Here is a 20,848-nt window from a genome sequence, read left to right as displayed (position 1 = left end):
GTCGGCGGGTCCTGCTGCTCTTTTAGCTGATAAGCCACGTCCTCCTGTGGCACGAACCTTGCTTTCCCATTCAGGATATTGTAAGACCTCACCCTGTCCCTGGTCTGGAATCAACAAGGGAAGGACACCGCCATCCTGTGCAGCATCTGCAGCAAGTGAGGCCTCTGCAGCTTCCAGGCATGGGGGCTGCTTTCCTCTTCAAAGGGGGAGGGGACCATTCTGCCCACCTGGAGTTTTCCACCCATGGTCCCTGTCCCAGGTCTTAGAGTCCAGCTCTTTCCTTCTCTGCCTGGTTTTTAACGTGGAGGCCTTCCTGGGGCTGTGCTTTTGGCCCCCTTGGTAGGTCTGTAACCCTTGTGTCAAATCCTAGACCTGGTTTTCAGATGCAGATGCAGGAGATGAAGCCCGCTGTAGGTGCTTCTGTGGGGGCCCCTGTGAGCTGATGGCTGGTGGACCTGAGCCTGTCACTCACTTCTCCGGTTAGCAGTTTCACAATCCTTGTCATTGCCATTGCCCCCTGTCTTTCAAGTGCCACAGAGACCAAGTAAGCCAGCACTTCCTCTCCCAGCCCCACCTCGCAGGTGAGCGTTCAGTAAGTGTGATGCTCTAGCCTGTGAGGGGTGATCCGGCTGCACTGACCACCCAGAGCGCAGGTCTGGGGCCAGCTGACTGGACTGAGCCTGTTGTAGGACCCATCCTGGCATTACGTTTGGAACCTCTTGTCTTAGTTTGGTTTTCCCCAAAAGTAGACCTTGAGATAAGGATTTAGGTGTAGGTAGTATCTAGGAGCTGAGCCCAGGAATCCCAAATGAGGAAAATGATAGAAAAAAGAAAACCCAAAAAAGTGTATGTTAATGTTACTACTACTGGTTGCTGTATAGACAACTGGGCTCAATCCTACTCTGGACCCTTTGAGCAACCGTGTAGAACTTCCCCACAACAGAGGCAGAAGTGGAGGATTTATCAGCTGACCTCTGCCCCTTACTGGTTGAGGGTCTCTTGGGGCATTAAATCCTCAGCTCTTCAGAGGAGTGTTCTGTGCGGGTCCAGCAAGCTGCCCGGATCCCGCAGGCGAAGGGCAGAGAGACCCAGCCGCTTGGGACAAGCGTGGGAACCATCCACGCAGCTGCGGGGGGAACACGTGAGTGGGCCAAGGGCCTTTCAAGGTGGGCACCAACAGCATCTGCTACACAGACCTGCCCTCATTTACCAGAAGGCTGGTTGGGAATGACTTCTCCAGATTATTCACCCTGTCCACTTCTGTCGCTTCTCACAGCCTGTAGGAGTGACCTGCGACTCGCTAGAATGGCTTACAAAGCCCTCTGTGATCTGGCTCTGCTTTCCTAGAGGCATACCTTGAAAGTCATTCCTCTCTCAGTCACTGTCTTACCCCGTAGACACACACACACACACACACCCCCACCCATCACTGCGTTCTACACTCTGACCACAGCCCACTTTTTACAGTTCCTTAGTATTTCATTTTTCTATGCTAGCTTACTCTTTTCCTCTGCCAAAAATGACCTTTCACACACTGTTTTTGCCTATCGAAGATATTCCAGGAGAGTGGTGGTGGTTGCGTAACACTGTGAATGTACTTAATGCCGCTGGAGAATACACTCAGAAATGGTTAAAATGGTAAACCTTATGTATATTTTACCAAAATAGAGATATATTTACAAAATAAAAATAATCGTGCTGCCTTCCCCTGCCAGGATTCCCATCCGTCATCATTTAGAAAAGCAGCATGTCTCCTAGGAAACCACCTCCCCCAACCTAATGCAGCCTCCCGCTTCCACATCCTGTGATTGGGCCAGACTCATTGGGAGGTTTCCCATCTGTGATGGTTAATTATATATGTTAACTTGACTGGACCATGGAGGCCCAGATAGTTCTGGCTATTCTGGGTGTGTCTGTGAGGGTGTGTCTGGATAAGATTGACTTTTTTTTTGGTAAGGAAGATTGTCACTGAGCTAACATCTGTGACAGTCTTCCTCTATTTTATGTGGGACGCTGCCACAGCATGGCTTACGAGTGCTGCTAAGTCTGCTCCCAGGATCTGAACCGGCAAACCTGAGCTGCCACAGCAGAGTGCATGAATTTAACCACTACACCACCGGGCCGGCCCCGAGATTGACATTTGAATCCATAGACTGAGTAAAACAGATTGGCCTCATGCAATCCGTGGAAGGCCTGAATTGAACACAAGGGCTGAGTAAGAGGGAATTTACTGTCTCTGCCTGACTGCCTTCAAGCTGAGACATTGATCTTCCTCCTTCGGATTCAGACTGGAACTTACACCATCGTCTCTCCTCCCCCTCCAGTTTGCCACTCGCAGATCTTGGGACTTTTCAGCCTCCATAACTACAAGAGCCAATTCCTTATAGTCAATCCATCAATCAATGTCTCTCTCGCTCTCTCTAGATCTTTATCTATCTGTCTGTCTATCTATCTATCTTTCTATCATCTACCTATTTATATATACATCCACCTGGGAGCAGAACTAAACAGCTTTCAATGTTTCTACGATGTCTCAAAGAGAACCAAGAATTTCACAATGTCCGTGACCTTCCCTGACGGTTTGGGAGGAGCTGGGGAAGTGGCCTCAGTGCACAGCATTCTATCATCTATATCCCTTATCCTTCCCCAGACTCTCCCTTTTGGATTCTCCTGTAAGATCCAAATTCTTCTTTGAGATCAGCTGGGATCGTTTCCCCCTTTCTCTGAGGCCCTGACACTGGCTGGCAGCCAGGCCCCCGCCCATCCAGGCTCACTGAAGCATTCCCACACCGGGTCATTGCAAATCTATGACGCAAAATCGCAGTGACTGTGAGTGCACTCTGGTGTCAGACTCTGCTCATTACCAGCTGTGTGACATTCAGCAAATATCTCATATCTTTAAGATTTAGTTTATTTATCTGTAAAGTGGGGATAATTATAGTCATTGGGAGACTTCATTGAAAGGATGCATGAAAAGAGCTCAGCACAAAGCCAGACACACACTAGGTGCCGAGGAAGTTGGATCTACTGTTATATGTATGCAATGGGGACACTTTCTGAGACATTTTAGAGCATTGTTTTTCCCCCATAAACCTTGTACTGTGCCTCTCCCCAGTGGAGAAGCCGAATCAAGGAGAGTGGAGCACAGGAAAGTTGAGAGGGTGCTAGGGATGTGCAGGGGTGTCGTGTGCCCTGCCTCCCGCTGAGAACTGTAGAAAGAAACTGTCTCTGCCAGCTTGTGGGTGGCGTGGAAGGATTGACTCCCCCTACCCCCCACTATGTCACCAGGCAGAGCTGAGGGTAGATGAGGGGCCAGCTCATTATCTGATGAGTGGAGATGGCTAGAAAAATGGCTCATGTTTACTGAGCATTTTTTTCAAACAAAGTGCTTTGCCTTTCATTGTCCTTGTGAGCGATCACAGACAGTGTGATGTGAGGTGGGTACATGATTGTGCAGAATTAGCTGTAGACGAGTGAGAGAAAGCTAGTGCTAAATTCCACATTTGACCCAGAAGTGGACAACTGACTCCTGGTCTTCATTGGTGAGATGTCAGAGACGGCAGGTCACCCTCTCTGAGACGCATAACCACTAGAGAATGACCCCGGTTGTTCAGGGAAGAAGTTGCAGCACGAGGACCTGCTGGTTCTGGCATCACCAGGTCCGGTTGTCCATTTGGATTGCTGTCTTTGACGTCCTCCAGCAGCTTCTGGATTTCCACACGGATTCATCTGTCTTCAATTTGAATGTCTTTAAGGGCTTTCTTTGAAAGCCTAAAAGAGCACCATTATTCCCCTCCAACCCAAGATATTCTGGCCCAGGTCCAGAGTTTCCAGCCTCTGGTTGTTGATGCGAGCAGAGTGAGATCCTGCCAACACATGGGACTGAGGCAGCGGCCCCAGGCACTGTCTGTGTCTTTGTATGCGTTACTTCATTTTGTCTTCCTGACCACCCAACAAGAGAGATAATGGTCTTTCTTATCTCCATTTCACAGATGAAGAAACCAAGGCAGAGAGAGGTGAAGTAATTTGCCTGAAACCACAGAGCTTGTGGGTGGCAGGACTGGGTCTCAACCGCAGGCTGTAAGGTGAGACAGCCTATGCTTTTCCCCTCTGCTGCACGGCTGCTTAAGGGCTACAGGCATCTACAGGGCTACAGTGTCTGCAGGGCCACAGGGATCCACAGCACCACTAAAGCCAAGGTGGGGCCATGTCAGCAGCGGTTGGTAACCAAGGTCCCTGAGAAGCTGCCTTGCTATTTCTAGAACCATAAATGGACCATTCATCACTCCAGGGAGGAGCCTCTGTCACTGGAGATAGAGGCAAGTGGCACTTAGTTAGGACGATTCTGATTGATTAACAGCTAAGACGGCTCCCCCCACAAACAGATAAATGCTCTCTGCTGTCTTCCTGGGAGGGCGAGATGGATGCAGATGTTTGAGGAAAGGATGAAACAAAGTGTGAGTGTTGGATAACTGAGTAGTGACCTCTGAAGGGACTAAGGTCACCTAAGGGAGACTGTCAACCAGGGCACGCTGCTACCTTTCCTCGTCAGGTTTGAGTCGGTTCCATCTTCTCCCCTCGCCTGCCATCACCACCGGGCAAACCAAGATCAGTTACGGAAACACGAGAGCCGTGTTTTGTCAGGGAGGCACGCTGGCATCGCCCACTCACAGTGTGTAAGTTGACTCCTCTGCAGTTACGCCTCTATTTCGTGATGCTAAGCTGCCGGCTCCTGAGGGCAGGGAGCTCGTCTCATTTGTCTTTATCGCCTGCACAGAACATAATGTCTGGTGCATAGAGGTGCTCATTAGTGCCTCCTGAACAGATGAGTTAATGAATGAGTGAATTAACGAATGAATCCCTTGCAGTGTTTGCCTCTGTGATCCACAAAAGTCACTTCAATCAACTCCTTAGTCACCAGCATCACTGCGGACTGACTTCATTACTAAGGAGCCAACTTCTTGTTACCCAGCAGCAGCTGTACAGCGACTCTCCTTGTTGATTTTTCAGACAGTTGCCTGCATCATCAGGGGTGCCTTGGTCACCCTTAGGTTGGGGGCCTAGGTTTTCACAATATTTTTCCATTTTCAATAAATGCTACGAAGAACATTTTTATGCATTTGCCTTTATCTACTAGCTTTCCTTCTTTGGAAATAGCCTGTCAGGAGTGGAACTGGTGGGTCATATTTTAATGAGAGCAAGTGTTGTAGCATGAAAAAGTCCAGACTTTGTTGTCAGCTGGAATTCCGTCTCTTGCACTGGTTATTGGCATGACGCAAGCCGTGGGCTTGACCTTCAATGTGCTACACGCAAAATGGAAAAATACGCCAATCTTATACATTTTTTTTTTTTTTTTTTTTTTTAAAGATTTTATTTTTTCCTTTTTCTCCCCAAAGCCCCCCGGTACATAGTTGTATATTCTTCGTTGTGGGTTCCTCTAGTTGTGGGTTCCTCTAGTTGCGGCATGTGGGACGCTGCCTCAGCGTGGTCTGACGAGCAGTGCCATGTCCGCGCCCAGGATTCGAACCGACGAAACACTGGGCCGCCTGCAGCGGAGCGCGCGAACTTAACCACTCGGCCACGGGGCCAGCCCCAATCTTATACATTTGCTCAAATGATGAAATGAGATATTCCAGACCCTCCGTGTAATAAGTACTTCCTTTCATCTTACAGGTTTTGAAATATGCTGCCATATGGCTTTCTAAGGCCCTTATGGGACTACCAATTCTAGGTGTTATTAAAATTTCCTCTTTGCAATGCACTCATTAAAAAACTAAGATATTATATATATACACACACACATAAACACATGTAATTAGTATCCACAATATATTTTAAAAGATTTCTACAAATGAATCATAAAAAGAAAATAACCCAAGAAAAAATAGGCAAAGAATATGAATAGATAATTCAGAAATTGAGAACCTGAATGGCCAAGAAACATAAGAAGAGATGGTCAAATTCACTAATTTTCAGATAAATGATAATTAAAACTGTGATAGGCTATTTCACTCCCACTAGACAGCAAAATCAGAAACCCTGAGGATAATTAAGTAGCTCCATGTGGTTCCCTAAACTGCTCATAAACTGCTGGTGAGAGTGTAAATTGCCTCAATGATTTGAAAGAACAATTTGGTAATGCCATATTGAGAAAAGTTGAAGGTGTGCTTATTCCTAACCAGAAATCCAACTTTTGGGTGTATACATCAGAAAAACTCTCAGATACGTGTACTAGGAGACAGATGTAGACACCTTCATTGAAACCATTTTTGATAGTAAAAAATTAGAAACAGTCTAAATGACCATCAATAGGGGAGTAGTTAAACACACTTTAGATAAATAAATTTTAAACAACGAAATTCTATATAGCAGTTAAAACTATGAACTAGATCTATGTGTATCGACATAGATAAATTTAAGGAATTTTACGTGGAAAATGCCGTTCCAGACTGATCTACTCAGTATGAAAATATTTACAAAAAGTTAAAAGTCACCAAGCAAACAACGTCGTATACATTGTTTATGGAGATTATTATGTGTAACAAAAGCGTAAACGTTGGACTGGAATGTGTTCACCTAATCTGTGATATGGTTGCCTTTAGGAAAGGAGAAGGGGACCGAGGTTGGGGAGGAGAATAAAGGAGACTTCAAATTCGTCTATAACATTCTATTTCTTTTATTTATTAACAAGCCTGAAACGAAAATGACAGAATGTTAGGTTTTTTCACTTGTGGTTGGTGGACACAGAAATGTATGTATTGTATTCTTTATTCTTCTCTTAATACTTAAATTGTTTCCAAATAAAAAGTGTTTCTGTAATAGACAAAACTGAAATTTTGTTACAGTTTGCAACCATTCTCACTTTTAAAAGATTGTGAAAGTGTGTCCATGACAGCATTGTAAATGCAAATACATTAATATCATTTATTTTTTAAACTTAATGCCTATTAACTCATTTTCAGAAACATTGTAAATATTTTCCCAAGTTTTTTGAGTCCTTTTAAAAAAGCAAGTCAAAATGATACATATGCAAAGTTAAAAAGTCATGCAATCAGAAGGCGCATCATGAAAACAGCGGGTTCTGCCCTTCTGTCCTCGCTCTTTCTCTCCAGGCTCAGAAGCAACCCTGGAAAACTGTTAGGTGTTTCTCCCAATGTTTGCCTTCATCCTTCAAAATAATGTGCCTTTTTTCCTTGAGTTTTTTATTTTGTATTGATCTCTTACCATGGAAGATAAGAATATGACTTTTATATCCATCCCACTCACCCCTACACGTGTAGGTACACACGTGTACACACAAGCGCACATGCACACACGATGCACAGGCACGTGTGCACACAGATACTTCTCTTCTTTCCAATTTCCCAATGGTGCAATGTCACTATTTTTGGTTATATCAATATCCATATACTATATCATGATGACTATGTCAGTATAGTTCTCAGCTGAGTTTCATAGTAAATGATTTCATTTCCTATCTTTTACAACTTTTCGTTTTAATTGGAATTAATTCCTGACTCATTTTTCATTTGCTTAGAGTTTTAGGTTGGAAATGATGCTCCCAGGGTTTGACGGCTTCTAGACTCCACATTGTTCCTGAGAAGTCAGATGCCATTCTGATTTCCAATCCTTTGCTTGTATCTCACTTTGCCGTCTCTGGAAGCTTTAGTGTTTTCTCTTTACTCGCGTGTTCTGAAACCCGGGATGTGCCTCCGTGTCGGGTTTGAGCATGTGCAGTTCTTTACTTCTCTCTTCTCTCTGCGACTCCTGTTCATCGTATGTTGGACCTCTCAGCTACACCTTCTAATTTTCCTCCGTTCTTCCATCTCTTTTTCTTTTATTTTCTCTTCCATTTTTTATCTTTCCATCTTTTTGTACTTCCTTTGCAGTGATTTTTTTCTATGTTAATCTTTCAATCCTTTTGTTGAATCTAAAAAAATTTCTCCTACCATATATTTAATTTCCAAGAACCTTTTAAAATTCTCTAACTATTCCTTAGCTTGGGAAAATTATTGTCCTGTCTTATTTGTGGAAGCAAAGTCTTCTCTCATTTCCCATAAGACATTAATAATAGGTTTTTGAAGTTCACTTCTGGTCCCATCCATGTCTCCTTCTCCTTTGAACTCCATTCTTTTGGTTGTTTATATATATATTTTGGTCTCCATTTTTCCATTTTGAGACTTTTCTAGGATGTTGATGATCCTTGGACATTCATTTATATTTAAGACACAAGCAATTACCATGTGTGCTGGAACATTTAGAAGCTCCATGTATGTTGATGGGCTCAGCCAGTGGGCCTCACTGTTGGTTAAGGAGGTGAAACTGGTTGTTACCTTGGAGGACTCCAAATTGCCAATGTTTATAAGCCTTTTCTCTTGGGCAGATCACTTTTCCTGAAGCAGAATCTTCCAATTTCTTGCTTACAAGGCAGGGCCTATTTGCCACTATTTTGGAGCTAGTGGGAGGGCGGGCTGGGACTTCACCACTGAATGGGGACTTGACATAACCACCTCTTATCAGCATGTGCCTCTTTCTGCCCTTGGCTGTGGTTTGTCCCGGGGACTCTGGCACTCTCTGGTCTTCTGCAGAGATTAATGAGAAGCAGTCACTTGACTGTGGAGGAGGGAAGGGTGCCTGGGCTTCTGTACGCTTCTTGTGGAGACTCGCCTCTATCCTCCTGTGCTCAACACCCCGAGTCCTTGCCTCCAGAGACACAGTTCGTCTTCAATTCCTGAACCTCTCTGAGGCGAGAGTCAGCTTGCTTCTTATCGGCTTGCCTCTCTCCTCACCCTGCAGTCATTTTAAGGATGAAAAAGCTCTTAACATTTTCAACGTATTCTGACGTGAGAAGATCTCAATCTATTCTGAAATTAAAAAGGCGAGTTTGATGTCTGTGACCTTATTTTTCCATATTTACGTGTATATAATATACATTTGAATATATATGTTATACAGCGTCTTGTATATGTGTGTGTGTGGTGTGTGTGTGTGTTTGTGTGAACAAAGGAACAACTGTGGAACAATGTTTACTGATCTCACAGGAGTTATTCTGGGAACCGGATTGAGTGGGGTATAGCTTTCATTAGTTACTTTTCACTCTTTTATTTTTCAAACAGGTATATCTAAACTTTATAATAATTATTATATTAGATGTATTTATTATTAGTTATTGCCAGGTGATTAAAGCAGGCTGTAAAATAGTATATACTACATACATTTTATTACATACGTGCACACACACAAGGAGAGAGAGAGAAAAGACCGAACCCAAAAGTGTGTAAAGAGTGGCTCCTCTGGATAATGAGGCCGAAATGTTTTTACTGATCCTCCGTGTTTGACAGGTTTTCTGTGGTTGTTTGTTTTGCCGTTCGTTCCTCAGCACATCTGCGTCACACACCTGCTTTGTGACAGTGCCGCTCTGGGCACTGGAGATCCAGAGGCAACCACGACAGGCAAAGTTCCTACCCTCATTCAACTGACTCTCCGACGCGTGGAGACAGTCAACAAACAATCAAATAAAGAAGATGATTTTAGGCAGGGACAAGGGATAGTAAGAAGCAAACTGGGTAATGGGAGAGAGAATGATGGAGCTGTGGTGACGTATTTCATGGCCAAGGAAGATTTCCCTAAGAAGGTGACACTGGGCTGAGAAGGAGTGTTGAGGAGCAGAGAGCCAAGGGAGAGTTTCAGGGCAGAGTTTCTGGCAAAGGAAGAGCAAGATGGGGAAGGATTTGGCACGTCTGAGGAGCAGAAAGGAAGCCAGTGTGGCTGGGATATGATCAGTAAGGAGAAAGTGGCAGGGCATGAGGTCAGCAAGAGGAGCAAAGGCCAGATCATGTAGATTTTAGATTTTGCTCTACTTGAAATGGGGAGCATTGGAGGGTGCTGGGAAATAATTTCAAGTATTTAGACTTTTAGAATGTCAACTGCCTGCTAATGGAGAATGGGCTGGAACCGCGGCGGGTGTTGGGGATAAACTGGAAGCAGAGGCACCAGCTGACAAACTGCCTCAGTTGTCCAGGACGGAGAAGGTGGAGGTGAGGACTGAGGCAGCAGGAGTGCAGGTGGCGAGGAGTGATGGCATCCAGGTACATTTCAGAGGTAGAGCTGACAGTACCCGCTTGGGTACAGTTACGGTTGGAGGGGTGGTGAGCGATGAGAGAAACTGGATAACAAAAGATGATCCCTCCATTTTTGTCCTGAGCAACTGGATGTTTGGTGAGAGGGGAAGCCTAAGGCAAAAGCAGATTTGGGGGAGAAAACCTAAAATTCTCTTTTGGACATATTCCATTTGAAGAGCCCACTAGACACGCAAGTTTAGAAGTTGAGTAAGCAGTTGAATGTACCTACCCAAAGTTCAGAAGAGAAGTCAAGACTCATCGGCATAAAGATTTTATTTAAAGCCACGGTACTGGATTAGATTCCACGGAAAAAGAGACAGAAGAAGGGCGAGGACAAGACTTAGGAGTCTGCCAACATCTAGAGGTGTGAAGGAGTTTGGGAGGAGCAACCAGATAGGAAAGAAGAGAATTAGGTGAGCACAGTATCATGGCAGCCAATTTCCAAAAGCATTGAAGTAATATGTGCAAGATAGTGCTGAAGTAATTTTATACCTTGTGTATTTAAAGGCTATGTAGCAAATGCTAATCAAAAATTTTTAGATAAGTTTTTAAAATCAAGGAAACAGCAGAGTCAAGAAAGACAGTTATTAGTCTAGGAATCCGAATTTGGACACCATGCTTTATCATTTGCTCTGTGTCCTTTGGCCAAGCACTTCATCTCTGTGGACCTAAAATGTACTCCTCTGTAAGCTAGAGATAACAAACACTGAGCGTGTGTGCATGAGCTGCTGATTGGTGTACAAGTGGGGGGCCGCTGTTATCCTTTGGGCTTCCTTTGGACAGTCATGAGAACATAACAGAGCAAAGAGCAGGACATGCTCATCGCCTTTATTGCCTAAGCCTGTCCATCTTGGAGATGTTACTCATGGTTCTCTTTCTATCTGTAACACATCCTGGACCAGAATCTCATGACACCAAGATTCCCAATTCCCAGTCACTTACGACTCGATTCATTCCCCTGAGGAGCCCAAAATACCCAAGATGAAGCAGCCCAGGCTCCAGCTAAGTCTATTAAGATACTCTGAGCAACATACTTCCTACTCATCCATGAGTCAAATGACAGTCACTATTTGGTCCTATCTATGAACTTTGCTTTCAAATGGTAATGTCTCCCACAGAAATTAGAAAATCTAATCTTTTTGGTTAAATTTATGCAATTATTCAGCTTAGTAAGGATGGGCAAAACATTCTTAGGCTTCTAAGAAATACCTTCCAGGAGAGGCTGCACTGCAGCGTTGTGGTGCTCAACTGGCATGCTGCAGCACATTGATTACCACAATCCCGTCATTGGCTTGCAACCAAATTGTGATCAATGCGTGAGCTGTTGCTGTTGTTCTGCTGTAGTTAATGACGTTGAGATGCATACCCAAGAGGTAAAGGAATAACAAAGTAATTACATCAGAGAAAGACGTCATGTTTGCTAAAATATGCTTGAGCCTTAATCATCAGTTTTTAAGGGAGCCTAGTTGGGGCAGTGAGCATGTCAACAAGAGTGCCAAGACCACTCAGTGGGGAGAGGACTGTCTCTTCAACAAATGGTGTTGAGAAAACTGCATATCCACACACAAAAGAATGGAATTGGATCTTCTACCATATACAAAAATTAACTCAAAATGGATTAAAAACCTAAATGTAAGACCTAAAACTATAAAATTCCTGGAAGAAGACATAGGGGAAGCTATATGACGTTGGATTTGGCAATGACTTCTGGATGTGACACCAAAGGCACAGGCAACAAAAGCGAAAATAGATAAACGGGACCACATGAAACAAAAACTCTGTGCATCAAAGGACACAATCAACAGAGTGAAAAGGCAACCTACAGAACGAGAGAAAATATTTGCAAATCGTATATCTGCCAAGGTGTTAATATCTAGAATATATAAAGAACTCCTACAAATCAATAACAAAAACCCAAACAAACCAATTAAAAAATGGACAAAAGGCTCACTAGATATTTCTCCTAAGATGACATATAAATGACTAACAAGCACATGAAAAGATGCCCAACATCCCCAATCATTAGGGAAATGTAAATCAAAACCGCAATGAAACATCACCTCACCCCCATTAGGATGGCTACTATCAAAAAACCAGAAAGCAACAAGTGTTGGCAAGGACGCAGAGAAATTAGAACCCTCGTGCGGTGTTGGCGGGAATGTAAAAGGGTGCAGCCACTATGGAAAACAGGACGGCAGTTCCTCAAAAGATTCAAAAGAGAGCTGCCTTATGATTTAGCAATTCCACTTCTGAGAATGGGCCCAAAAGAACTGAAAGCAGGATCTCCAGGAGATATTTGCACTCCCATGTTTGCAGCAGCGTCATTCGTCATAGCTGAGAGGTGGAAGCAACCCTAGTGTCCACTGACAGGTGAATGGATAAACAAAATGTGATGGATACAAACAACGGAGTATTATTCAGCCTTAAAAGGGAAGAAAATCCTGTCACATGTTACAACATGGATGAACCTCCAGGACACCACATTAAGTGAAATAAGCCAGTCACAAAAAGTCAAGTACTGCATGATTCCTCTTACGTGAGGAATCTAACGTAATCAAATTCACAGAAACAGAAAACAGAGTGGTGGTTGCCAGGGGATGGGGCATGGGGGAATGGAGAGTTATTTAATGGGTGTAGGGTTTTAGTTTTGCAAGTTGAAGAAGTTCTGGAGATCCGTTGTACAACAATGTGAAGATACTTAACACTACTGAGCTGCACACTCAAAAATAGTTAGGATGGAAAGTTTATGTTATGTATTTTCCTTCAATTTTAAAAAGAGATTAAAGTGTGCTGTAATGCCCCAAGGTTTGAAAACCAGTGATGTGAAACACTACAGCGCAGCTCTTACTCCTCGTACCGCCACGTGGAGCTGTGCTGCTTTGGGGAAAGAGACTGAACTCACCTTGGCCTCAGTTATTAGTTCTGTAAAACGGGAATATTATCTCTGTGGGATATGCAACTTTACTTAATAAGGGAAAAATATCAAACCTCTGAATTGGTTGGTTTCCTTGAAAGGAGACTGTCCTGATGGGGAGGTGCAGTGGGCCATGCCACTGCGTCCTGTGTCCTGAGATTCACTCCCCTCGGGCTTCCACTTAGCACAGCCCTTACCGCTAAAGAAGTCACCTCTCGGACCTGTCAGTCGATGCACACGGGGCTCCTCCTTGAGTCTGTTACTGACACTCGGCGATGACATGTGGGGGTAAACAGAGATGAGTCTATGGGCCTAGAGAACCAGACTTATGAAGCAAACCTACTCTGGCTTGAAAACTTGCCCTTTCTTATTGAATGAGGGGAAGACAGATCCTGGATCACACTTAAATTTCCACCTCCCAGGCCGAGTGCATATGGCAGATATGCCCTCGTTGCCCGGTCTCTCAGGAATTCAGTCCTTGATTTTTAGACCCAGGGGGTCCATGACAGGGTCAGCTACATGGTGGGGGTTGATGCAGAAACATTGTTCTAGAAAACTTTTTTTCAGAATTAAACTACCCAGAACCGAATTTCTTGATAGATATCAGTAACTGGATTAATGAAATGCTATTACTAAAATTCAATAATCAGATCAGCCAATAAAACACATGCATTTATTTAAATCTCCCCACATTGTAAGGGAGGTCACACTTTGGTCAAATGTGTTTGAAGATATTGGGCACCGGCCCCCGTCCCCTGAGTCTGCTGAGGGACCAGCATGTCCCAGGCAGCATGGCTGAGGAACGCAGGATCAGAGGGGAGAATCAGGCACATCTGATGCCCGCCTGTGTGTGACGTGTCCACTTGCCGTCCCCCACACACTTCCCGGGTTCTGAGGACAGCAGTGGACGGGGAGGGGAGCAGGACATCATCATGCCGCGGAGAGCGTGTCAGATACACCTTCACTTCTTATTTGTGGCCCGGGTCCCATCTGTCGGTCCCGTCTCCCAGGGATAACCAGGAAGGTGACTGCTACCAGGGTTTGCTCAACGTGTGGAGTTTCTCCAGGGGGTACTCCTGCTTGATTTTGGTAGAAAACACACGGATTTTGTCAAAAACTCAATTTCGTAATCTTAAACTCTCATTAACAGAAGCTAAATAATAGCTGTTCATCTTTTATAAACATTAAACCTTGAAAAGATTAAATTTGGGTGATAGGCCTAGAACTAACAGAAAGGAACGCAGGATAGAGAACTTTCTGGAACGGATCAGCTTCACAATAGAGCTCTGTTCCATGCTGACGGTCAGAATGCCTCGTAAAACAGTTTAAAATTTCCCAGGGACCTCCCTCCCCGACCCGGAGCCTCAGAACCCCAGGGTGGGGCTCAGGAATTATTTTTTATTTTTCTGGTTCTTCGGGTGATTCTGAAGGATGGTAATTAACCTTTGGTCTAAACCCAAAGGGAGATGACCATTCTTCCTAGTTCCTGAACACGTTGTCCTTGGTTTCAGCTGCCCGTCCAGGGCCCCTCTCCTTTGCCTGAAGATTGACACCAGGTGAGCTTCTTAGAGCGAAAGAGTTTGACCCACACTATTTATGAGAAAATATAACGGTTTTATAAAACCAGCGGCAAAAATAATGACCGATATTATGCTCAGAAAGAGGGCTCAGGGTGCTTTTGGTGAAATGCCTTCATTAGCAACGCTGGACCACCGCGCAGTGGGAGTGGCGTTCCACGTGGAAGGGCACTCGGGTTGGGTCTTTGTGGGCAGGTGTTCTGCTGTACAGTTGGGAGAAGACACTGATGGGTTCTGGATGAAGCCGTTTTTGTTAACGTGTGATTTGTGTTTGATGGAGGGACGCTTAGCGGAGTGTTGGTCAACGTACGACTGCAGATCTACGTAGTTTTTTACTTCATTGCTATTATTTTGTGCGGTCTACACTAGTGCCTCCTCAACCCAGTGGTAGGGGCCTTGTCCAGCAAAGAAGGAAGGTGCAACTCCGAATGCCCACCCAGTGCACCCGTGGTGCTCCTCGTGGCGCCTCTCGACTGCGATCCACTGATGACAGAAATGGTCCAAGATTTGCCCTGGGTCACTCACATCAACTGAATGGAGTGGCGTTTTATCAGGGGTTAGGATCCAAACTCAGCATACAAGGAGAAACACCGGAAACCAAATTCCATTGAAAATTCCTTGCCTTATCCCAACACTGAAGTCCCAAAGCAAACTTCTCTGGTTTCTCCATGTACTTTAACCATGGCCTCCGTCTTCTTACGGCTGTGCAGGCCAGGGTCAGGCTCAAACGGAGAGACACAGGAGGGACAGAGGACAGCTGCGCAGAAGGGCAGCTCTTCCCTCTGATGCTTGCGCTGGTTCCTAGTCCGCACAGTTAACTGGTGTTGGTTGCGTGGTCCATTCGCTTGTCGGTCTCCCCTTTCTCTCCCATCTTGAATTGGAGCAGCTGATGGCTCAGGTACACAGGTCCTGGGGGTTCAAATCCAGGTTCTACAAGTTATTACCTATCCCCCAGGGCAAATTACTTAATCTGTTGAAGCCTCAGTTTCCTTGTTTGTTCTCAAGAGGATAGTCCGTGTGCCCACGTCATGAGGTTGTGAGGACTACGTGAGTCAGTACGTGGCAGCCCTAATGGGAGTGTCTTCTGGGAGCTGGTGCTCAAGGCCTAAGTTATCAAGACTCGGTGGCAACGGGGGCCAGGAGGCAAGGCCGTGCTCAACTTCAAGAACCCACAGGCTGCAGAGGACAAATATTCCTTCTATGGCTCCAGTTATTATTACTTGAACAACACCGCAATGCACTCTAACAGCCTGACCTCACCTCTGGCTACAGGAAAACCCAAGCGAGCGACTGTTGATTCTTTCTGTGAACTGAGTTGTGACGAGGCCCTGTGGCCAGTCATTGAGCCTCCTTCAGGCCTTCGAGACCTCCCGTCCCCTCCTCCTGCAGGCTACACGGGCTGGCACGTTTTCATCAGAAGGAGCAGGTAGAGCTTATCTTCATTGCTTCCAGGAAAATAATGTGTTCTAGTACATGACACATTAAAGTGTCGGTGACACGTCTAGAAAGCACATAAATACGCATTTGTGTGAACCGCACGCAGCCATCAACTGGTGAGGAAATGGATGAACCAGCTCTTTAAATGGAGGCTCCTTGTTGTTTGGTGAGAACACAGAGTCAGTGACTAACGACCCCACAATAAAGGGGCAGCTCATTCAGTCATAAGTCAGGGTTTTGTCCCTCAGAATCCCTGCTCTCATGACTCCTGTGGAAATTTTACTGCTTGGGACCAACCTACGTAGCCTCCACATCAGTGATGGAGGCCAACCTCGGAAGGCCTCTCTCTGATGTCGTGAAGTCAGCAGATTGGAAAAATTGGGCCAGACTGAGGAGGGCCTCAGACGCCCGGCGGAGGGGCGGGTGCATCCAGGTGCGGCCAGGTGTGCTTCTGCAGCGGGGGTTGGCAATCCTGAAGCCCTCGCGGCTCGCAGCTCCCTGGGGTCCCCTCCGTCCCCACGGGGTGCGCAGCGCTCACACCCAGCCCCAGTCTAGGAGCGTAATCATGAGGACTGAGCACGCACACACAGCTGAAACGGCTCCTCCCCGCCCGGCCTCACCCGGCCCTACCTAAGTTCTGAAAGCATTCCCGCCCTTCCCCCGGGCCTGCACGCGGCCGCACCCCGAGCTGACTCAGGACGGCTGGCCTCAGCACTCTCGGGAACCTGGGCGTGAGGCGGCCCCTCTGCCCGGGGCTCTGTGCCCTCTGCCCAAGCAAGCGACGCAGCACCAAGTAATCCGCCGGCGTGGTGACTCCCTTGAGGCGATTCCTCCCGAGCCATGATGAGGATGATTCTGAGGGTCGTTCCCAGGCTCTTAGAGGTGGCAGAGCAAGGACATCTGGCATCAGCCTGGCAAGACGGAGCTGCTCCCAGACAGCTGCAGGAATTTACCGATTCACGTGTTTGCTGAGCCCTCCTGAGTGCTGGCAGGCGTTGTATAGAAATAAAGGCTGAACAAAGACGAACGAGATGTGGTCTTTGCCTAACAGAGGGGCACACGCTACTGCTGTCAGCTGCTCACCTTGCTCTGCACACGTCCCTGACGTCTGCACAGAAGTGCTTGACCTGCATGTCACGGCTGGCAAGCCCTAAGTCCCCCCAAGACATCTATCAATCTATCACCCATCTATCCATCCGTCCATCCATCCATCTTTCTGTCTATCCATCCATCCATCCATCCATCTATCTACCCGTATGTCTGTCTGTCTATCTATCCATCTATCCATCCATCCATCTCTGTCTGTCCGTCCGTCCGTCCTTCTGTCTATCTGTCTATCTATCTGTTTATCTATATCTGTTTGTCTTTCTGTCTGTGTGTCTATCTTTCTATCTATCTATCTATCCATCTGTCTATCCATCCATCCATCCGTCTGTCTCAAACTATCAACATATAGAGATATAAAAAAGATGTCTCTATAGACAACTAATTCCAAAGGGCTCACAATCGCATGATTCCAGGATTCATGTCTACACATGTGCTTCTGATTCCTTTCAAATACAACTCAATGCCAAACTCGCTGCTGCTTCCTAGCAACGCTCTGCTTGCTCCGAGGCTGGTTGGCTTTGCGGGGGGAAGGGTCCCATCAGAGTGTGTGGCTTGTGTGTATCTCGATGGCTCCGCTCTTTCTCCCCCTGCCCGTATGTCTGTTCTTCCTTCGCTTCCCTCACTTGCTCCAAGGATCCATGTCTGCTGTAATCTTGACATTTTCCCTGAGGCCTTAGCAGCAGGTGATATTTCTTCAGGAGCTCACTGAGTCCCAGAGATCTTACGAAAATATTTCCCAACAAAAATGGTCCCTGCCCTAAGAGTGATCTCCTGCTGCTGCTGAGGAAGACAGTATTCTCCAGCCTGTTTGTATATTAAAAATAAATGTCATTATGGTGAGAGATGTCCCCACAGAGAACTATCCAGGGTACTCTGGGTTCACCAAGGATGAGCAGTCAACTTGGTGGGGAATTCAGGAAAAGCTCCACAGAGGTGGTGACAATGCCCCATGAGGGATGGAGGACAGAGGTGCAGTTCTGCTGACCTCAGCATGGCTCAAGCTTGTGTTCTAAGCAGCATCGTAGCTAAGGTGTCAGCTCTTAGGAGGTGCTGCCCCAGACAGACTGGAAGAGAGCATCTGGAGACTGGAACCCCCATCCCAGCAGGGCAGGGCGGAGGCTGGGGCACGTGGCTGCAGTCCAGGCAGGCAAGTGTGGCTGTGAAAAGGGTGGAAACTAATGTCAGTTGGCAGTCCAGCAGCGGATGGCATCAGGGCGGTCCAGCCAGGCCAGTTAGAGTGCTGCCAGGGGAGGGGTTAGGGGTTATAGTCGCTCAGTGAAGATGACCTGTGAGATGTGGTCAGGCAGGTGGTCTGACAGGAGCTAACAGGATGGAACTGCAAAGGGGGTTTCAAGAGCTGAGCTCTCATGCTGGAGAGAAGGGGCCGGCAAGGCTGAGAGGGTGACTGGGTTGGAGTCAGCGGGATGCAGCTGCAGATTATTTGGGGTATAGAGTCAGGAGAAATCTGACATTAACGTTGATATCTAAGTGGCTTGAAGCCGGGCCCCTCCAGTCTCTCTGACGAAGTCTAGGGGCACAGCTGAGAGGTGGGGTGGGAAACTGGCTGATGATAAAGGATGAAGATGCAGGAAGCTGGGCAGAAAGCAGGAAGTCATCACTGTCTCCTAACCCACCCAGCCCACACCTCCCAGCATCAAAGGCTCCTCCAGCTCTTCCAGAACTCCAGGTGTTTCAACTCTGTCCTCTGGCCTGGTGTCTTTATCATAAGTTCAGGGTGTGATTCTAGGCCAAGAGGCCCTTTCTTATCTTCTGCCTTTTGGGATATTTCTCGCTGATGCTGAGCGAGACCCAGTTAGAACCTGGGAATGGCACTGCCTGCACGTGAGCGGCCAGGCTCTAGGACCACCTGCTCGGGTCTGAACCCTGGCTCCACCTCTTCTTGGCTGTGTGACCTTGGACTCGTTCCTTGACTTTCCTTTGCCTCATTGTTCTCACCTGTAAAACGGGGAAGATAACAGTGCACAGGGTGTAGAGTGGTTGTGGGGATTAATTCAACTAACTTAGATATTACGAGCATTCAGAACAGTTCTTGGCACTTAAACCCTCGATAAATGGCAGCTATTGTTAACTGTTGTTTCGCAGTGAGGAGAGGCCTGAGGGGACTCTGAGTGGATAGATGTGTGCTGAGGGCCTAGCATACCCAGGAACCGGCGTGTATCGGTCGGCAAAACAGACAAAACCCCTGCCCCGTGGGATGGTCCTTTCCGCTGACTCTAAAGCCAGAAGTGGGACTTGCAGAACTGTGCTCTAGGGCAGTTGCAAGGGCTCCTTTTCATAGTTTTTCCTGCATCCCCGTTTTCCAGGACTGAAGAAGCAGACATCAAGCCCACTGGCAGGCCCCGGCAGGCGGGCCTGGCTCACTGTGACGGCTGCCCCGTTCTGGGCAGTGCGGGGCCCTCCTGAGAGCCAGCTGCAAACACAGGACGCGTGGCTCCATGAGAACGTGGCTCCTCTGGGCGTCTTCTCTCTCTGCTCTGCTCAGCGTAGCGCTGGTGACGCTCTGCAGCGGCGTTCTAGACCTCGGCACTCCTGCGTCTTGTGCCGGACGCTTCTTTGTTTGGGGGCTGTCCTGTGTTGCAAGTGTTTAGCAGCAACCCTGCTCTCCACCCACTAGATGCCAAGAGCACCCCCCAGTTGTGACAACCACAATGTCTCCAGATGTTCCCTGGGGGTAAAATCGTCCCTGGTTGACAGCCGCTGCTGACCAATCAGGGGGACAAGGCTGCCTCACACGGCCTTGGTGGCCACGTGTTCTAGGCTCTGTTGTCAGCAGAGTTTCTCTGGGACCCAAATCTGGGCTCTAATCCTGGCCTGGGACATTCGGTCGTGTCCACTCAAGGCTTCCGCAATCTTGTGGCAAAATGGGCAGCCCGGGAGCTCCTGAGGGGGCTCGCTTAGGCATGAGGGGCGTCTGCGGATGGAGGATGGAGAGAAAGAAAGAAGCCTCTCTCCCCTTCGTGTTTTTATGGGTCTCAGACCACACTCACGGAGGCTGGCACCCCAGGAGGCCCATCCGGCTCCTTCCCAGGTAGACAGTGAGTTCACCACTCGGGCGGAGAGTCAGGTCTGAGGGTGGCACGTTTTTGTGTGTTGTTTTTCCTCTGTGTTGCAATGTTGCCTCGGCGGGATCCGACTCGCCCGGGGGGTTTTCCAAGGTGGTCGGATCTGGCTCAGGGCCCTTATCCACAGCTGGAAGTTCCTAAAATATTTGCTGAGAGGGGTCATTCCAGGAGCTCTGGTGGGCTGGTCAGCGACGGCGCCGCCTCTGAGAGAACCGGAGGGCCCAGGTGCCCCGCACGCCCCAGTGTGTCTCCAGCGATGTCCACTGGCCCGTCCGGGGAAGCACCTCGGTCCGCGTGCACTCCTGGGTTGGTGTCTGTTCTCCCAGGGTGACCGCCGTATGACTGCATTATTTTAGAGTCAGAGTTGAATCTGGTATTTACATCAGGATATCGATTTTGAGGGCACACCTATCCTTTTATTTTAAATCAAGTCTCGTTTCTCTGTAAATTGCCCTTTAAAGAGGCGGGTGTGCAGAGCTTGAGGGAACCCACTTCTTGTAAGTTCCTGCAGTGATTTCCAGCTCGGCTGCGTCCTGTCGCAGAGCTGTCACCACAGTCCTGAGCCTGCTGCTTCCGGTTCTGCCGTGAGCTCAGCCTCCTCTTTAAGGA

Source organism: Equus caballus, chromosome 10, assembly GCF_041296265.1.
Source record: "Equus caballus isolate H_3958 breed thoroughbred chromosome 10, TB-T2T, whole genome shotgun sequence".
Taxonomy (NCBI): Eukaryota; Metazoa; Chordata; class Mammalia; order Perissodactyla; family Equidae; genus Equus; species Equus caballus.
This window is presented reverse-complemented; position numbering follows the sequence as displayed.